We start from the raw sequence: 21,661 nt of genomic DNA, 5'->3' as shown, positions 1-21,661 counted from the left end.
CATGGGCACAGCCATGAGCAACAAATGAAAACCTATTGTGCTCATTTCATGGAGTAATAAAATCCCATTTATGATTTAGGGGATTCGCTAAACATTAGTAGTAGAGGGAGTACATTTATAATATGACTCATCTTTTCAGCAAGGCTATCATGGCCTGTAAGGTAAGCAGAAAGACTCCTTTAATAAAGGGGATGCCATTTCAGACAGGTGCTATAACTGCTTAGTGCTGACAAAACTTCTGTGTGGGTAGTCCAAACTGGTGGAGGGATACAGGTATAGGTGGTGGCACAGAGTATGTCCTTACCCAGCCTTGCCTGACAGCCGGACACAGGGCAGACGGCAGGCTATACAAAGAGGAAGAACAGTCTTTCTGCGGGCCAAAAAAGACTGTTTGCTGTGCATCGATTTTTTTTTTTTTCCCAATTCATACCTGCACACAGATATGGATCTGTCAGGGTGTCATCTTGAATACTGAGTTAAGCAATATCAGAGTTAAGATAAAAATCAATGGTTTAATTGATTAAATGAACATGGGCCTAGATACGTGGTGATAACTCAGTAGACTCTTAATTGATTTTTTAAAAACCTGACTTTAAAACAAAATGGATTTTCAAAAATTGAGAAGCACTTGGTTAAAAATTTTTTTAAAATATATCAAGAGAGATGAGGATTTAGAATTTGTAATGTATAAATTAAGACATTTTATTCACTTGATCTTTTAAGCAAAGTTTGTAAGCAAGGCACAATAGGCCAGGGACTGTATTCATAATCTGATATTAAAATGTTTTCAGAGAATTGATTCCTTTATAAATTATTCAGATGGAGTAAATAGAAAGGCTTTATGGGGGGTGGTCAGTGGCTGTTGACTTGAATATCGTACTAAGCTTTCAGTACATTTTTTGGAGGGGTAGATGTTGCTTTAAGGAATTCTCAATCAGTGTATGGAAATGAAAGAATCTGGAAAGCTTGTGCCTTGTTACAAATCTGTTGCATATAATGAGATCAGAGGTAGAGTCTGGTGTTTGGAGGCAGACATGATTTTGGCAGCGTGGATCAGGAGGTTGGGTTTCTGCTCGTGTCTCCACCAGTTGGAGCACTATGCCTTGGATGTCTTATTTATCTCTGTTGCTTTCATCCTCTTTTGCAGACTTATCCCTATAACACTTCTCCCTCCTAATGGAACAGGTTTATTGTTGAGAATTGAACGTTCTCATTCAAATGGGAATGAGACATTTTACTTAGCTTGCAAAATACTTAACAAATGTAAGATGGCAGTATGAGGTGTCACACTGAAAAAGTTTTTTTTTTTTTTTTTAGCATACTTTAACTTCAATCTATTTAGTCTGGTTTAAGTAAAGAAAAAGACAAATCTACCTTCACAAGTAAACTAATTCAACTTTTTTAAACTTAAGTTTTTGATTAAAATTTTTATATGCTGCTGAATAAAAATATTCAGAAAACACAGGGTTTTTGGGGGGAGCCTTAAATGACTGATCCCTCTAATGTTTTTCAAATATTCCTTATTAGTTTTTTGAACTGGACATAGTTAATTTCTTGGGAGCGTTTTAAATATAGTAATTTATTATTTGCAGGATACAGAAGTTGCAGGATACAAAATATACAAAAATCTGTTGCATTTCTATGTACTAATAATGAACCATCAAAGAAATTAATAAAACAATCCCATTTACACTTGCATCAAAAATAATAAAATACCTAGGAATAAATTTACCACTAACAAAATTTGATTAATCAGATTTACTTTGAGTGTTGTATTAGGGAATCTGTGAAATGCTCTGGGGGGTGGCAATTGTGACTGAATCCACATTTCAGGAGAAAAATGACAGTTCGTTTTGTTGGTCTGCGCGTGCAGTGAGTCTTCAGCCCTGCAGCGGGGGCCCTCCAGGGATGCTGGCACGCGCATCTCATCAGTGACAGCCAAGCTGTGAGGTGTGAACTGTGAGGTGACTTCTGAAGGGGTTGGAGTTATTGCTGCCTGTCCTCCCAAGTGTGTAGAATGGGCTGTATGATCAAATCCACTTAATCCACACTGAGAGGGAAAAGAAGGAATTTGATTCCAATGCTTAGCACACAAAGCAATAAAAATTGAGTCATTGTTAATGTAACTATTAGAGGTTTACCTTCAAAATAAAGGAAGTTTGTTTTCATGTCTACTCTCAGTCCCTCCTGCTGCCATTTACGTCTCTGGTTACACAACATCTCAGTAGTGTTTCAAAGAATGACACTTTGTGCCGCCTGGTCCCTGTGAAACTCTTGAATGAACTCGGTACCCCATTCCTTGCTGTGGTTCCAGTCGTTTTCTGGAGCCTACAGGACGACCACTCTCCTTGAGCAAGCAAGTAGGCAGGCAGCATTGTATGGTGATAAAAACTGTAGGGACGTGGAGTTTGGAGTTTGAAGCCTGGTCATAACACTTTAGTAGCTCTTGACCTTGGGCAAGTAACTTAATCTCTTAAAGCCTTATTTTCTTCATTTATAATATGGGGATAATATTTATCTTATCAAGATGCTGTAAAGTACTTAGCATAGCATCTGGCACCTGGTGAGCCCCAGCAGAGGTTCGTTAAGATTGTCTTTTTATGATCAGACCAAGCATTGTGTGATTGCAATTCTGAGAATGATTTTCTCTGAGTTAGGGAGCAGTTTGTGGACTCTTGTTATTAGGGTATTTGTTAGAAGAGGAAGGATGACCTTGGGTTGTATGGTTGAACGGCAGGCAGTTCGGGGGCTTAAAGGGAGCAAGTGTTATGGCTCTTTAAAAAGTCAGTCAACGTCTATTATTTGAAAATGTATTTTGATTGAAAACACTCTGTCTGATTGTGGATTTAAGTCCTTATATGTGACTGTATTGAGAAAATTACTGACACTGGTATTCTCCTTCTCTTACACACTGAAATCTGTTTCTTTGCCAGTGCAGATTTCATCTCTGTCTTTTTGACTGAGGGGAAAAAATAAGATCCTCTTTGCCTCTTCTAGAATCTGTCAACACTTACTGAATTGGGTGAAAGGTTTGAACTGTGAGGCATGCCTCTTTGTGGGCCTGAAGGACCTGAATCGTCTCGGTGTAAAGCTCTCAGAGCTGAATTCTTAGTGGAAGAATGTGTATGGTATCCGTGCACATTAAGGATTGGTGTTTCTTGAGCTGTCTGAGTAACTTTGCACACTGCGGAAAGAAGTGAGAAACAAAAATCACTTGTCTCATGGGTTCTTCCAACTCTCAACTTCCCAAGTGTGAATGATTTCTTAGGAAGACCATACTTTCTCTGTGACTCAGGGTTGAAGTGGCCTGATACTTGGAGTGAAAAGATGGAACAGGATGGAGAGAGTGGATCTGGGATTCTGGAATGCTAGCCTTTGTTTCTGGCTTTGCTATTGTGTGATTGTGATACCAAGAAAGGCGTTTTCCTCGTCCGGCTGCCTTTTTTTTTTTGCCTCTGTAGTTCAGGGGCTGTTGGTGATCTCCAGGGTCTTGGGTTGGAAGTAGCTTGATGCAGCCTTCCATAGGGCACAGATAGATGTCCCTGAAGCATTCTCGGCAGGTTGTTACTCTATTTCTGTTGGCTGTTTTATTCAGCCTCAGCTTGGCTTCCCTTCTAGAGATGGGGAACCCTTTGTTTTCAAGGCAGTTTTGAACAACTTAATATTGAGATGCTTTTCATGTTGTGTCGATTCCTAGCCCTCTGATAGTCCTCATTTTATCTTCTACCTTTCACACAATAAATCTTCAGATACTAAGCAAGAGTTATGTCCATTTTTTCCAAGTTATGCTGCCACAGGTCTGTTTAACCATTGCTATTCAATGTAGTTTCAGACCTCAGAGTCATGCTAACTTTTCTGAAATGGTCTAGGTTTTCATTGCCACTTTTAACATGTGGTCCTTGGAGAAGCCTGCAGTACTTCAGCTAGGATGTGACCAGCACAGGGCATGCTAAGAAGGTTTGAAGACTGTGATTTAATTAGTATAGTCCAGGTTGATGTGTTTGTTGGTTTCTTTTCTTTCTTTGTTTCTTTTTTTAATTTTAAAAATTTAAATTCACGTTTTGATGGTTTATTTTATAGACAGATTTGTGCTGTGTTGAGCCCGTAGCTGTCATCCTTGGAGTTGTCTGTCACAGGAATTGCTCGTAGGTAAGGCCTTATGTTATAGATGAGCAGCTTACGTTTTTAGCTCCAGGGCAGTACTTCATATTTAATCTTTGGTGTGGTGTGTGGTGTGTGTGTGTGTGTGTGTGTGTGTGTGTGTGTGGTTTTATGTCTGTTCCTTGTTCTGGACTGCTGAATTTTCTGAACCTTCCATCTGCCCTGGATATTAGGGCGTCCCACAGGTTGTTTTTTCCTCATACTCACTGATCCTGCCCCTGAGCCCTTCCCAGGTGGTTGATGACAATGTTGACCAGGGCAAAGCCAAGTGGAGACTCTTGTGGTAGAATGCCAGGGTCTCTCTGTGTTTTCTACATTTGACTTGTGGGGAACTGTCATTGTGGTTCCAGGTCCTTATTGACAATGTATTTTTAATCATGGTTGGATGTAATTTGTCTTGATGTGAAGCCTTCAGTTAAAACAGGTTTCTCATTAAGTTATCATCTTCTGTCTTGAAAATTCTATATTTGTAAGTTTTTACTTTCGTGTGCATTTGGACTGCCGGTGCTAGCTCTTTTTGCAATTCTTTTGTCTGGTTAGGTTAGCTTTTCCTTAAGTGATCTCCAATAATATTGCCCTCTAGTCCCCATCTTGTTTTTTTCTTGACATTCCCAGTCTTCCCAAGGCTTCTTGACCTCTGAAGTGCCTAGAACTGAGTACTAAATGAGGGTGCTCGTGGACCAACAGAAGGAGGAAATCTCTTACGTTAAGAACGTTTCTGATCTTTTTCTGGAGGTACCACTACAAGTATACAAAAAGGTTTTTCAAAAGACTGTAACTTGAGACATTTTAAAAATGGTCTTTGGGGAGGTAAAGTTTAAAATGCGTTCACTAGGAGAATATACTGAAATCTAATTCCAGATATTCTGAATGCCATATGTTGAAAAGTACTTTATAGAAAATAAAGTTGTATAGATAATAATGAGATAGGTTAAAAATAAGAATGAAATTTACCTGGTAAAGAGCTGGTAAAAAAACATTAGTATGAGTATGTAAAAGGGATATTGCTGCATCACATATAATGCTTAAGTTCTCTCTGTTGATCTGTCTGAAGAGAAATGTCAGTTTGACATGGAGATAGTTATATAGAGTGGGACACGCCTGCATATTTGTATTTTGTAACTTGTACTTTGTGATAGAATTTCCTTAGTTGATAATTTACAAAAGAAGCTTTAGCAGAAATGTTTCCACAAGAATATCACTGCCCAAATGTTCCATTAAGTCAAGCATTTTATGATTGACAAAATGACTCCCCTCTCTCCTTGTTGCCAATTCTTTTGTCTTCCATACCTGCCCCCCTTCAGCCTCCCCCCAAGTAAGTGCATATCTGATACCCATTCTCTTTTTTCTCACCCCAGCTCCAGGGGTAAGGGGAGAAACTGGAAAAAAAATTCCAAAGTCTTTTGAGGATGGAACAAAATTCTAGGAACTGTCTCCCTATTATTTTATCACTCTTAAAATATCCTTTATGGAACATGTATCCCAGGTAATGGGAGGAGTTATTAGATATTTCTGGGTTTGAGGTGCTCTTTAGTGTTAAGTGTTAAGCAGTATTAGAGCACCCAACACATTCTATAGAATAAAGGACCTTATACGTGAGGATTAGAAAAGATAACTTGAACTTAACAACAGTCGTAAGAACAAGAACATTTGGGGGAATGGAGGATTAACTGGTGAGAATGATTTTGAACATTTATCTATAAATGCTTGAAATTTTAATGTACTTATTATTTACAAGAGAACTTTTAGAACTACAATGGAGTTTTGCCATTATATGACCCATTAACATTTGAATTTTGCTTTAGTTAGGTATGGCTCCCAACTTATATAAAACCTTTATCACTTGAAGTACTATACTCATAAGTCAGACTTTCGCAGCATGGATTCCAGAAGCAGTATATAGATGAATCTCCATGAATATAGGAAATATGGTGTCCAGAAGCTCTCTAAATAATTAGCTTTCTGCAGAGAACAAGATACTGTATGGTTTCTAGATTACAGTGCTGTTGGGGTACCTGTGGAAATTAGAACTCTGATGGGATTCAGTTTTATTAAATACATAAGGTTTTGCACCTTAAAGGTTAACTATCCAATTACACCCAACTTAGGAAAATCAGAGTTATTATTCTCACAATAACTGTAACTTTGTCCCCATGGCAGATTGAGAATTTGCATTGTTGGGCATAATGTATAATTTATACTTCAATATATACAGTTGAGTCTTACATTTAAATGAATGAGGGAAATTAGCTTCATTTCTATATATACTGTAATTGGGCAGCATTCATTAACCAAAAATGATTTGAACGTATACTGTGTGCTAGGGTCTGGGGATATAGAAATGAACAAATAAAACAATATCCTTGCTATTATGTTGTACACTTAGGTAATACAGAGGAAATGCATGTATCTATCTCTGTGGTCTCATGATAAAATTGAGAGTAATTGTGCATTGCACTAAGAATAATATGCTGTCTACAAATGATGTGTCACTTGCCACGTTTACACATCTGATATAGAAGAAACAAAGATTTCAGACTTAATTGATAACACATGTCTTTGGTATCTTTCTTGCAGTAATTCTAGTTCTCAAAGACTATCCCGAAACCATCAGCTGGACTTATTTAAAAAACCCATTCAGTTTAGGCACTAACTGAGATTGAGTGATAATTCACTGGGGCACTGTTTTCATATTACCAAAAAAATCTAGAGTTTTTCGGGTTCAGAAGTCTTAGGGCTGTTGAAATTGTTATTGCTTAGAAAAATAAAACCAAAATATAAAAAAAGGTCTGGAGTTTCTAAACCGTGTGATTTGTGGTCAGTCCCATTTCTCTTGATACGAAGCAGGGAGCCATTCGAGAAAAAGGACCATTCTAATCCATGTGCAGTTGGCAGCTTCAGGTTTTCCCAGACCAACAAGACCACTGTGAACCTTCTAGCGCCTTAAGCTCAGCATGGGTGTATCATCACATGGTGGATCCAGGGGAAAAGGAACACTTTGTCTCCAGACTTAGAAAGTACACTTGGAAAAGAAAAGAGAAGCTTTTGAATGAAACCAGAAGGGAAAACATGCATGTAAACAAGATTCTGGAATCATACAAAATAATGGATACTTGGACTTTTTGCATGGGAGTTGAAAACTTTTTTTGGCTAATATAGATTGCTGTCATAAAAGGAAGCAGTTTTTAATGCTCAGTTCATAGTTTCCAATCTTATGAGCTTCCTGGTATTTAAGTAATATTTTTGATAGTAAGAGCAGTTAAATTATTTCGACATTCAGCCCCTCAAGTGTATTTTCTAATTTCTTTCCCTGGAGAGCATTAGCTGTAGTCTTTGCTAAGAGATAAGTTAGGTACCCTCATAAAGTCTCTTTAATAGCCATCCTGGGAAGTTTAAAAAAGTTGTTTTTTATACCACTGAGAACACCCTCCCCCCTTTATCTCACCTGTCAGTTGAATTCTTAAAATGATTGCATTTTAGGACTCAATTTTTTGGCTAATAATGGCACACATCGAGGCAGATGGAAAACCTCAAAGGGTTTCCAATGACCTCCTGAAGGTCATACTGTTGCCAGTACCTCTAGGCCATGGCTACCACCCCACAAGGAGAACTCCCATCCCTTTGCTCTCTTTGGTTCAAATTTGAAGTGGGCAGCCAAACCTTAAGGTAGACATAGGCAAGGTGGGCTTTAGAGAGGAGACCTTACAGCCACTATTCCTGTGACTGTTGCTGTTGCTCTTCTCCCAGTAACTGTCTTTTCCTTTTTGGGGTTGACACATGGGAGAGAGAAGGTGAAGCCAAGAGAGAAGAAAGGTTCATCACTTCCTTTAGCCCGCTTGTTCCCTTCATGGCCCTGCCCAGTCTACTCATTTTCCAAACTAATTGTTTATAAATCAGAGTCAGAGAGTCACCTAGGGAGGATTTTTTGGCTTTTGTTGTTATTGTTGTTGTTGTTGTTGTTGTTGTTCTTCTTCTTCTTTTTTTTTTTTTTTGGTTAACCAAGTAGTTTCCTGGCCCTAACCATCAGCTGTTATCCTTTAGGAAGTCGGGGGCTTGAATCTTGGAAATGTGTCTGTTTCTTGAGTTATGCTAATGGTGCTTTTGATGCCCAGTTAGATTAGAGAATTATGGGATACCTGTCTCATCCTGACCTTGGAAGTTCTGAGTCCTAAGTCTTAGGTCCAGTGGGACTTACAACGTGACAAATAAAGCCACAGGTACCAGGGGTTCATGAACTAAGAGCCAGAGTTTCAAGGAATGAAAGAGCACTTGAACTTAACCTATAGTCATCCTGTTGTGGGTGTTGTTTTTTTAGTACCATATTTTGTCCTCTTATATCTTTGTAAGTTGATGGAAAGGTCCATCTGAAGATGTGATGGGTAAGCTGATCATCCCCACCCCCACCCCCAAAAAATGAGACTAATAAAAAATGTATACTGTGTTTATATAAATGGGATACCTAAGTAAACTTTTTATAAATAGGATGTACATTGTTTTTCTTCATAATCATCCATCTTTTTCCATTAGTGGAGTGTGGTCTTTTCTTAGTTTCTTTATCTTCCATTAATTTGAGAATTGTAAACGTGTAATTTGATGGCATTTGTCAATTGATGGAGTTTATGAGGGGCTGACTCCTCAGAGAGGGAGGAAATTATGGAGGAGGCAGCATTTGAGCCAAGCCTCTAAAATGTGGGAGAAGATGTGAGTTTAGAGATTGGTATTCTCTCTTCTTGGGAGGATATTCCAGATACAGGAAAATCTGAGCAAAGTCAACAGGCATGTTTGAGAAACAGCAGGCCCTGCTCCCATGGGGCCAAAGTGTAGGCTCCTTGAAAGAAAAGATTAGAAGACTAGATTCGGGGCAGAAGAATGTCAGGAGCTTTAAAGAATTTCTGTTTGGACTTTTTAATGTGTGTCGTAGTTTTTATAGGGAAATGGACTCAGTTTAAAATAGTAACTTCATAAATGTAATTGTAATTTTATTTGAATTGTATTTCAGAACTTTAAAAACTACCTATGAGCAGGTGCCTGTATCACACAAAACAGATATCTTTAAGGGCTTTCTCCTGACACATGCTTTGTGGTCCTGTGACTCTGTGGTAGGCTGGTCCTGAGAAAACTGGGATTTGGGACTACTGAAATAAATGATAACCTCATCATTGAGCTGCATTCACATCTTCTGCCTCTTAAGGTTTGGGGCTTCTTCCTGCTTTAGTTGCTCTCTTTTGTCCTCCTGCTCCTTGCCCCCTGTCTCCAGCCCTCCCCTCTCCCACTAACATACAGGGACTTTGAACTTTATGCTTGAAGGTTTGTGTCATCTGTCTATCCCTTTTGGGAACTAGTTGCCTAACCTTACGAGGTCCTGTTCAAAATTGGATTCTGCTGTGTTTTTAGCAACTGATGAAAGTCACAAATTGCTGTCTTTTCACATCTTTTTAAAGCTGAAACTATTTGTATGCTTAATAATTTGTATACTTAATAGAATAAGTAATTATTTATTAATATGATGGTTTATATAAATATAAAACCTTGGAATTTCATAGGAACCTGGTGTAATATTCTCTAACAGATACGGAAAAAAGGTCAAAGATGAGTTGAAAGGACTAGTTTATCCTCATTTGTCACCCATTTTTCTTTATTGAATTTTCTTTAAAGGAGGTATTAAAAGGCACAATTGTCTACAAACAGTATCAAAATTTTGCTTTAACAGTGTTTTCAACATTTTAAATCTTTTTGGTAATTATATGAAGTCTTTATAAAGACACGAAAGTACTTGGCATTGGTTGGAAGTAATGTTTCCGAATGGATATTTATTTTCAAAAAGCTACTTTGAAATCACATTAGATACTATTTCAGTATGATACTGTGCTTTAATTTACCCCAGAATTCCTGAAAAGGATTTCGTTTGGTTTAAAAATAAACAAAACTCCTCCAATCTGAAATGTATTTATTGAAACCAGATCTCGTCATCATATCTTACTTTCTACTAGATTTTAAAATGATCACTGACAATAAATGCAGCATGAAAATCCTATGAAGAAAAAAAATGCTATGAACTTCCCATACATAAAATAATTTGGTAAATATAATAAAGGTAGCATTTCAAACTGTTTGAGGGAAGATTATTCAGTAAATAATGTTGGGATTAGTGAGTATTCATCTAGGAAAAAACAGTACACACTTAACAAATACTGAAATGTAAAACTGAAAACATAATTGGTATTAGAAGAAACCACAGGAGAATTCTTTTGTAAACTGCATGGGAAATCACAGTCTATGTCTGATAGATTAACCAGAAGTCATACAATGATTAATAACAATCCACCTATATGAAATTTGTAAACTTCTGTGTGCCAGAAGCCACCAAAATAATTCATCAGTCTGGAAAAAAAATATTTTTGCAACTCATATTACAAAGGACTAATTTGCTTAACATATAGAAAACTCCTTCAAATTCACTATAGACAAAAAGTGCTTTCCTACAAATGTTCCAACAAAGCAGTAAGAAAATCACAAGCAACCCAAAAGAAAAATGGACACAAGTTACGATTTAACAGTTCACGGGGAAATACAAACGGCTTTTAAATGTTTAAAAAGATGCTCAATTTCATTCATATGAGGAATGTAAATTGAAATTACAGTGAGATAACCATTTTTTTTTAAACAGGTATGTTTTCTAAAAATTAAAAAGCTTGGTAACAATGGCCTGGCACAGAATCTGGGATCTGGGGCCACTATGAAGTAAAGGAGAGCCTCTTCATTCATAAAGATAGTCTGAGCCGAGTGAGGGAAATCGAATCCTCCTGAGCTTCTGGTGGGATGGTGAGGTACAATATCAATGGAGTGCAGTTTGCAGGCACCATCCCAAATTACAAATGCGTGTTTGCTTTGACCCAGCAGTTCTCCACGTAGGAATTTATTCTAGAGATACAGTCATACAAGAGTTTCACTGCACCATTATTTGTAATAGCAAAAAATTGGGAGTTACCTCAGTACTCATATACAGGGATCAGTAAATCAATTGTGGTGGAATTCCATGCAGCTCTAAGAAGGAAGGGAGCCAAGGAAAGAGAATGGCATGTGTGGTGGTAAACATTATGTAAAAAGGGAGAAATTAGAATACATACCAAACTACTTCTGGGTGAATACAAGGGAAATGAATCACATTCATTGTCATGGAGTGAGAACCGGCTAACTGGGGCCCAGGACTGGAGGGAGATTTTTGTCACTCTTGTTCTTTTTGTGTTTGGACCATTTGAAGGTATGATCTCTTGAAAGAAATGAGTTCTAAGAAATAAAGGTTCTTGAAAAGATTGAACATTAAATAATATTGTTTTAATAAAATGTTTTAGTTTCTTTGCTTGAAAAGTAGCATTGCTTTAAGGGGGAAAACGTGGGCCGTTTAGGGGAGCATGTGTATTTAATTTAATTGCCTCTTCAGCGATATTAAAAATCGGTCAGTTGTGATTTGATGCAAGAATATATTGAAACCCTGTAGGACACAGAGTTCGGAAGTTTGCTTTGAAGTTCGAGAAAAGGGGTTAAAGGTGTGATGCAGGTAAAGGAAGGGTTAAGGACATTATGCAAGCTGTTAAGTAAAAAGGAAGTGCATTACAAAATGCTGAGCTCAGGAGTCTGGCTTCCAGCCAAGCCTTTGCTTTCTTCACTACAGCTGAGGGCTTTCGAAGCTTCCCACCAGTGGGTTTGTCTGAACTGTTTAGGAATGCGGCCGCGGTCGCCAGCTGACGTCAGCGCCGCCGGTTCAGCCGCGGGCCAGAGCCTGGGACTGACAGCGCGGGGGGCGGGACGGGGCGTGGCCTGCGTGTGACTGACAGTGTGGGGGCGAGGCGGCGTGTGTGTGACTGACAGCTGGGGCAGGGTGGCACGCCGGTTTGCGGTTCCTTAATGAATACTCAATTCTGATTATTTTGCGTGTGGTAAGGTGAAAGACTTTTTCTCGTTTTCGAAAGCCAGGACTCTGTATTGCTTCTTTTTAAATAGCAAAAACCTAAATATTTGTAACTTAGATATCAAATTGTCAGATTTCATGGGCCATTGTGTTTGTTTTTGTTTCTGAGAGGGAGAAACAGTAAAAACTATGGCGGTTCTTGTTGCTGGAGGGGCTGTAGAGATGATTTTTGCTGGATGATGAGGTGTTTTTGTTTTTTTTTTTTTAATCCATTTTATTTCAGAATTGTACCAGAAAGCAATTGTAAGGGCTTCCAAATGCAGTTCCGTAAAACAGGACACCAAAAAGAAGAAATACTATATGGAAAACTGCCAGAGTTGGATACAGTTCTATTACAAATACCTTTGGGCATGATAGGTTTGGGTTATTGGTGCTGATACTTAAGCTCTTGAAAAATGGGGACTTTTTCCTGGTGACATCTTGCAAAGATCAGGTTTAGTGCTGCATTTTCTCCACTTACATCCTGTTTTCATGTGGTTAATTTTACTTTTAAAAACATTTGTATTTCTCTGGGCGTCTGGGTAGCGCAGTCGTTAAGCGTCTGCCTTCGGCGCAGGGCGTGATCCCCGCGTTTGGGGATCCAGTCCCACATCAGGCTCCTCCGCTGGGAGCCTGCTTCTTCCTCTCCCACTTCCCCCTTCTGTGTTCCCTCTCTCGCTGGCTATCTCTCTGTCACATAAAAAAAAAAATCTTTAAAAACATTTGTATTTCTCAAAAAAAAACCACATTTGTATTTCTCGACTACTAAGTATATCATTTTGCTTTGTTATAGTCAGGAGTTTTCTTAATCTCCTGGTTCTTAATGTGAGTCAGAGTGAGGAATGTAAATTTATTAACTTTCTGTGGTATATGTGGGGCTATGAGAGGTGTGGGTGGTCAGCATGGAGTGAAATACAACTTTATAAACAAGGGTCTAAAAGGAGCCGTTAAACTTGATGGAACGCTTTGTTACTTGACCAGGCCAATAGGGAAGTCTGCTTTGAGTGGCTACCAGAATTATCTAGTGTAGTTAATTTAATTGAGTGGCTTTGAGTAACTGTTACAGGGACCCCAAATTTATAAGTTTATTTTTATGACTTTCATTCAGTACGGGAGGTTTGAGCTTATTTTTTAAAAGTAAGCTCTACACCCAACATGAGGCTTGAACTCACAACCCCGAGATCAAGAGTCATATGCTGTATCTACTGAGCTAGCCAGGAGCCCCGGGAGGTTTTAGCTTTTCATGAAAGGAAGCCTTGTGCATATTTACGCTTCTTGTTAAGAGACTGCTTCTGCATGATCTTGATCATTTCCTTAGGTATTGATGGCATTCACCTTCTGGAGTCAGTCACTGTGATTTCACCTGTGTGTAGCAGCTCAGCGAAGTCAGCCTGTACACCAGGAGGTAACAAAGCAATAAAAAATTAGGACCTTCTTTGGCAAAAGACAACATGCTTAGACCTAAATTACTCAGACGCTCAAGTGCTCAGCCTTAAATTGGCAATTCCATGGAATTTAAGAATGTTCTGAGTTTGTGAATAGTATCATAATTATTTATTTTCTTTTTAAAGTATCAGGCTACACGTTAAGGACTTGTAATTTTTTACTTAGATATCTTTTGGTGATAATACATCTTATGCAGGTTAATATAAAAATACAAAAACCTATAAACTATTCTGTTACATTAGATCCAAATATTAAGGTTATTTCATTTAACACATGGAATATCCACAGGAATATTTGGCATGTTCAACATTGCATTTGGAAAGAGGTTATGAATTCTTGCTTAGTCACCAATTATATGACGTTGTCCACTCACTTTTGATCGTACTGTGTCTTGGTTTCACCAGAGGGAAATGCTCGTAATTAGTTCCCCCTTAATAGGACCCAAGACAAAAAAGGTTATTATCAAGACATAAAAATTCTGAGCAGTAATACAGTATGGTTGGACCCTCTAGGCGGCAGAAGAAATGAGTTGGTGTGAGTCCTTAGTGATCTCCATCTCCGTGCTTGTCTGAAGCACCTAGCGCTCTTGTTGTGAGGCCGTCGCTGGGCTGCCCTGTGTTCTGGGAGTGAAGCCTGAGTACTTTGAGTGTGAATTTAGAATTAGAGTTTTCTTTTCTGCTTTTGCAAAAATAGTTATCATTTTTTTCTAAGAACCCCTTCAAAATAATGATGAAATGCTTATTTTCTTATTTAATGAATCTGTATTTGGACTTTGTGGAAGAAAAGTATGACCTAGTTAATCAGCTGCTTTTTAAGCTCTGTTACCAACTAAGGTGAGCACATTTTAGGTTATAAAGGATGGGAATATGGCAAAATTTGCTCTGCAGTTTTCTTGGTGTTATTGAAGGAGGAACCCCTTAATAGGAAGCTTTTGCCCCAAACTGCAGTATGTTTTTACTGCCTAAATACTATGATACATTTTAGGGATTTTTCAACCTTGTCTTTAATAAGAACCCTTTAAAATTACTTTTGTCTAGTTAACCCATGTTTTAAAAGATAGTATCTAGAAATACATTTGCATTTGTAATTACTGTGTGTTACCGTGAAAAAAAATATCCAAAGGCATTATAGTGGGCAGTACTGAACAGCCTCAAATAACCAATATAACCACACTGAGTTGATTTAATTCCAGCCCACAAGGAAACAACAAAACTCCTGTTAGCCTTGTAGCTTACCCCTAGGAAATCTTTTAATTTCTTTTGGATGGCTTGATATTTTGGGCAAAACATGTAGATACTTTATTACTGTTTCCAGTGAACCGTAGGGGATTGAGACTTGGACCCCTATACTGAGACTTCATGATTGAAAGAGAAAAACCTCACAAAAGAAAGTTTTCATGCAAGGAAAGAGCTGTTGGATAAGTCAGAGTTGCAACTATCATACTTCAAATCTGTCATCTTGTGTATTTGGAATGGAGTGGGAGGAAGAGCTGCATCCTTGGTGTGATCTTTTGAAGACTGATGGCTCAGGCATAGTGTTGTGGTTTCAGTATGTTTCAGGACGTGAATTTAGAATCTTCTCCTCTCCTTTCTTCCATATCATGAAATAGTGATATGAAGGCATTTATTGTTTACATTATTTGAAGCAGCTGGCAGTACATTTGTGTCTTAGTTCTGGTTAGTGTTTTAACTATTTGCATATTCCTTTTATGGGCTACTTCTTGGTTTTATTGAAATGGTATTGTGAGGAAAGCAACTTAAGCAGTGTAAACAGATTGTCAGAACCAGAAAACAAGCACATTGTACTCAATTTTCAAAACTCTTCTGTTAATCTCTGTTTTGGTTCCTAAGAGAGTTGCTCAAGAATCTGTTTTCTTAGGAGCGTCCATCTTGAATATTAAATATAAAATGGTTTATTGCAAATTTCCCCTCTTCGAGGCTGGTTTCATATATTGCTTTTCGTTTGTTGTTGAAGGTGATTGTCATTAAAATTTATTTTCTGTTCTCATTCATTCATTCTTTTCTCAGGTACTTTTTGAACAACTGCTATGTGCCAAACTTTGTCAGGTGTTGGTTATATATTGCTGAGCAGAAACAGTTCTCTTGCCTGATGGATCTTGCGCTCTAATGGAAATTAGACATAATAAAGTATGTGTGAAGGAAGTTCCTGAGGGGGGGAAGGACCTGATGTGTAGAAGGAACTGAAAGGAACCAGCATTGGTTGGTGAAGTAAAGGAAGATGAGGGGAGAATGATGCCTGATAGGGTAGGAGAAAGGGGCAGGGCAAGATCCTGTAAGGTGTTTTTAAGGCATGGTACTCACGTGAGTAGCTTTTATTCTGAGTGTCTGGCAAGCCACCCCCTGGCTGCTGTGTGAATAGTTTGGTGAATGCAAGAGTGGAAGCAGGGCATCCATTAGAGAAGAAAAGGTGGTTGCCATAGTTCAGGAAGTATTTGCTTGTGCGATGTGGGCTGGTGGAGATAGAAGTGAATAAATTAACGGCCTTTAGTTTTTGCTTTGAACAGCTGGGTGGTGCTTCTTTACTGGAAGGGTTTGGGTGTGGCAAAGTAGGGGTTTAGTTTGGCACCTAAATTTGAGCTATTCAGCAGAGAGGTCAGATAGGTAGAGTGACTGAAATCTTTTTCTTCCCACTCTGTAGAATTAGCTACGCTTCTAAAATGTGAACATACAGGATTTAACTCCTGCTTGTTGGTGTCCTAGTCACTTAGACTGAGATCTTTTATAATAGGAGACTTCTGTCTTATCTCTGGAAGGGGAACTATCTTGTAGTAGGTATAAATGGCAGCAAACCACCCCTGAACTGAGGAACTCGGTGTGAAAGAACTCTGCTGTGCTCATGAAATAGAATTGGGAGATAAATAAGACTGTTTCAGAGGAGTGAGCCTTCAACACTTATTTCGATTAATGGATTTTTAAGGTTTTTTTTTTTTCTTGCTTATTTTTTGAATTATTTTTCTCCAAGGGATTTTAGGTGATTAAGGAAAAAGACATAATACAATAAAATTATGAAAGAAATAAAAAATAAAGAATCATAGATATTTGCTCACTGATTAGTTTATGAAAATTAGAAATAGTGTACAGGTGTGGTTTTGGAATGGTGTTAAAATCAGGACATTGTTCCACTCTCAGTACATTTTTGTATTGGATAGAAGATTAAACAGTTGGTGTTTATCATATTTTTGTTGTTGTTTCTGTAGAGGATGTTATTGACCTATTCATAGTAGGACCTAACTTTGATTTGTTTTTCTGGTACTGTTATGTACAGACATTCTCATGTGATTCTCTGTAAAAACTAGTTACACATTTGTGGTAGAGCCACTTAATAAGTCTGTGGCTGTGGTACAGAACAAATAATGCTTCATTGGGCATTTTTCTCTTAGTAGTTGAGATATCTGATTATATAGATTGGATTGGATTGGGAATGCTGTGTTTATTAGTCCAAGGTAAGACTTTCTTGAAGCTGGGGATATGGCAAATAGGGTCATAGGAAAATAGAACCAAAGACATCAAGTAACAGAAACAGAGGTGACCCAAATAATAGAAACTACAATAAAAGTTGAACACTTAATTTCTTGCATTCTACTAATCCCTTTCTCCGTATTTTATTCAAGCTTTGATCCTCACAAGAAGGCTGTGAAATAGATGGCATTTGGATCCTCACTTCATAGATGAAGAAACTGGGTTATGGGGTGGTTATTACTCATTTAAGAAGATAGAGCTAACACATGTGAGTTGGGACTTGACCTCAAGTTTGGATTCAAAGCCCATGCTTTCAGTCACTGTTCTCTGTGTCTGGAACAGAACCAACAGTTCCGTGTTTCTGCAGGCTTTTCTGCAGTCATGTGGTACACGGTGAAGTTAATGTGGTGGACCTCAAGTAGGCTTTCGCTTCTTAGTTTAGAAGCCAAACTGTGAAGCGGAGTCTTTAATTTAGAGGTACTTAGTATGTTATGAAGGGGGTGTTGTCCTACTGTATGGCCCAGGAGTATTTGGGATAGAAATATTTGCTGATTCCTGTATAAGACTATGTTTGTTGTTGCGATGGATAGGAGATGATAACTGGGACTGGCCACATAAAGTCTCTGGGCCACATTTCTCTACAACTCACAATGGTCACGGAGTTAGAAGGTAGTATCACTAGTCACCTAAAAGCCATCTTTCGGTATGTGTTGCTGAATGAGCTTGAGTTGGTTAATGTATATACTGTATTCTACCTCAGAAGGAATAGTTAGGTCTTAGGACTTTTGTTCCTCTTCGTCCTCCTCCTCCTGTTTGTTTTAAACAACTGAGAACTTTAAGGGCAAAAAGCCTTCATAAAAAATTTACCAATGAAAGGTAATGGGAGCTTAAGTTATTCAAGATAAGCTTATCAGGGCTTGGAATACCAGCAGCCTGATTTTACAGTAAAACCAAAAGCACAGATCATAATCTGTCTAACCTTCTTACGTGTGGGTTGGGAAGAGAAGTATGCAGATGTAGGAATCACTGAGGACAGAAAGGGCAGAGAGGAGTAGGCTCTCTGCACATGAGCTTGTAGAACAAAAGGCACTTCTTTGTTGCTCAATGAGTCCAAATGCTGGGAAGGAATATAGAAAAAGGAAGCAGAAAGACTTGGTTCTCACAGTGCTGCTCTACTTGCTCATACCTCTTGGAGACCTTCTCAAGATATGTCAATTCTGGTTACCTTCGGGATTTTCCTACTAGTGAAACTTCTCTTCACATAGCTTCATCTTTTCCCCCCAGAAACTATGAGACTTCTTGAAATTTTTAATAAGAATTTTAGATACTCCAGCAGTAATTTCCAGGAGCCACAGCTTCTGGTATCATGCTGCTTTTGATCTTTTCTCTTGGGTGATTATATTACCTGTCAGACCTTATATACTTCTGATTTCCTCCTGGGGGTGTGATAACATACTGTTTCTTGATTCTCTCAGAAGCCATGAGTGACAAGCAGGTAGGCTTTTTAGCCAACTGATTAGGACCTCATGCCAATGAGATTAAATCAAGGGTTTCATCCCCGTAGGTCCTTCCCCATGGGACTGATTTAGAGTAGCTATGCCACCTCCTTTGGCCTCACATTGCCCAGCATCCCTAGCCTGCTGCCTTGCCAGCTACCATGCTTGGATTGCAAGACAGAATTAATTGAAAAGATGAATGGTCAAAGATAAGTAAGTTACTAACGTTGGAAAAACATAAAGCCCGTGTAAAAGAACAGAAGTTAAGGGACGTGAACAGGTGTGGAGGAAATGAATGAGGATGATGGATAGAAAGAGTCAAAGAGATAGTGCCTACATTTGGTTGGATTAAGTGAAATGAGGTTGGAACTGCTGTGTAGAAATGAAAAGGACAAGGAATTTACTGCCTATCTTTGCTAACGGGGTCTTGCTCTGGTATCAATTATCTACATTGAACAGGTTTAGAAGATTACTAAACTAAAATTATTCAACTATGCCATCTGAATGCCAACTAAGATTGCTTGAATTCAGTTTCCAAAGTTGATTTTTTGAGTATATATTGATCCAAGTTCCAAAAAAAAAAAAGTCTTCACATAGGTAGAAAAGCTGTTTGTTCTTTTCATATGAGTATCTGTTTCAAATATTGTTTGAAGTCACAGTATTTCAGGTTAAAATTGCTGAACACAGGAGCGGGAAAGGCTGTTGGACAGGCTGTGACTGTAGTGTGAGTAGACTTTGAAAGAAATGAAGAGCAAAAACTAACCAGAAAAGGTCCATGTTAGTATGTGCTTTTCTTAGCGTTCCAGGTTGTTAACAGTATAATTAGATCCTTACCTCTTAAGAGTGTACTTTAGAATTTGTGCTGTTAGGATTTGTGTTTTGAAATATTAGAAATGAATGTCTTTCTCTCTACTTAAAAACTGGTATACTCAGTATTTTGACCAGTGGGTGGATTATTGATCTGTGAATTTTTGAAGCAGATCTCGTAAGTTTTGAAACTTAAGCAAAATATGTGACTTCTTAAAATAGGTAGCTCTAAGAAAGTCCTTGAGTCCAACTGAAAACCATTGAGGATATCACAGAAGAGTTGAGGTTTTGTTTTGTTTTGTTCTAAAGGTTTATTTATTTATTTTAGAGTGAGAGTGTGGAGCATGCGCATGTGGTGGAGAGGGAGAGGGAGACAGAATCTCAAGCAGTCTCCCCGCTGAGTGCAGAGCCTGACTCCTGGCTTGATCTTACAACCTGAGATCAGGACCTGAGCCAAAACCAAGAGTTGTCGCTTAAGCAACTAAGCCTCCCAGACGCCCCAGAGGAGATGAGTTTTAAAATCGAAGTTAAAAAATGAGAAAACTGAGGCAATGAGAAATTAAGTGGATTGTAAGGGACAAAAAGTAGTCAAAGAATCAGAGTGAAAACTCCTCCAGGCCTTGCCTTGGAGTTCAGTTCTGTTATCAGCACCAGTTAGGTGCTTTGAACATGGATAAAGCTAAAGGAATAAGAAATGACAAGTGCCTTTGTTCATGGGACTCATAAAACCTATCTGGGGATTTTGAAAGTGTCAATATATATATTTTTTATTTTAAAGATTTTATTTATTTATTTGGGGGGGGTGGAGAGATGGTGTGCATGAGCAGGGAGAGGAGCAGAGGGTGAGGGAGAAGGAGGGGAAACAATCTCAAGCAGACTTGTGCTGAGTGCATAGCCCCATTCAGGGCTTGATCTTAGGACTCTGAGATTGTGACTTGAGCCAAAAACCAAGAGTTGGACACTTAAGTGACTGAGCCACCCAGGCGCCCTGAAAGTATCAATAATTTTAAAACAAAGAATTTGATGCCAAACTAGTCTATTTAAGCGAAACCTCTTAGTACCTAGCTAGGTGAATGAGATGGGAAGACACAGAAACATGTTTCAGAGGGAAGTGGAATGGATGGTGATGGAGGTGTGGGATGCGGTACTGTAAGTACACAGGCAAGTGGATGTCCTGTTCTGTAAGATGTTCCTTTAAATTCTTCAGTGTAAAGATACAGCATTATTAGAGAAATAATGCCTGATGTACTACGATACCTTGTTTTTCACATCCATCAGCTCCTGTTTATAATTTAGTTGGAGTAGTTTCCATGCAGTGATAAGCTTTTTTTTCCCCCCAAGAAAGCTATTGTGACCTATAGAATGGAGTTGAGTTCCTTGCCCTTCATAGTTGATGCTATCAACAGGCCTGGACTTTTACAGTCACTCATTAGATTTGGCTGACCAGAGAGTCTGCAAAGAATGAAAGATTATTCTGTGATTATCTTTTGGTCGTATTACTTTCGATGGTATCACATCTATTCTAGTTCCCATGAAGCACTGCTGTGCTCTGGGCTTGAGAGTTAGTTGATTTTCTTTTTCATTTGTGCTTAAGTCTACAACATTAAGACATTAACATTAAGCTTTGCTTCCCATCTTCACGGTCTAGAACTGAGTTGCCCAGTAAGTTAGCCACTAGCCACACATGGCTATTTAAATTTAAATTAATTAAAATTAAATAACAGTGAAAGTTCAGTTTCTCAGTTATGCATTTTAAGTGTACAGTAACCACAGGTAGCTAGTGGCTACTGTATAGAACAGTTCAGGGGTGTAAGAACATTTCCATTACTGTAGAAAGTTGTGTTAGACAACACTGGTCTAGAGTGTCATTCATCATCCATACAATGCAAACCTTTCAGAAAGCCCTTTAGGACAGTGGTAGTAAATAGCCATTGCCCCCTGGTTGCATTCATCGCAGAAGAGGATTTGCCACAGATAATGGGGATTTTTTTCCAGGCTGGAGTTAGGTGCGCAACTGGGTTAGAAGTAGCTGTGATTTTATGGGGCGCCTGGGTGGCTCAGTCGTTAAACCTCTGCCTTTGGCTCGGGGCGTGATCCTGGCGATCTGGGATCGAGCCCCACATCAGGCTACTCGTCTGGGAGGACAGAGACAGCCAGCGAGAGAGGGAACACAAGCAGGGGGAGTGGGAGAGGATGAAGCAGGCTAGCAGAGGAGCCTGATGTGGGGCTCGAACGCTGGGATCACGCCCTGAGCCGAAGGCAGACGCTTAACCACTGTGTCACCCAGGCGCCCCTGGTGGTCATGTTTTTAATAAAAAAAAAAA

Source organism: Ursus maritimus, unplaced genomic scaffold (assembly GCF_017311325.1).
Source record: "Ursus maritimus isolate PB19 unplaced genomic scaffold, ASM1731132v1 scaffold_5, whole genome shotgun sequence".
Lineage (NCBI taxonomy): Eukaryota > Metazoa > Chordata > Mammalia > Carnivora > Ursidae > Ursus > Ursus maritimus.
Note: the sequence above shows the minus strand (reverse complement) of the source record.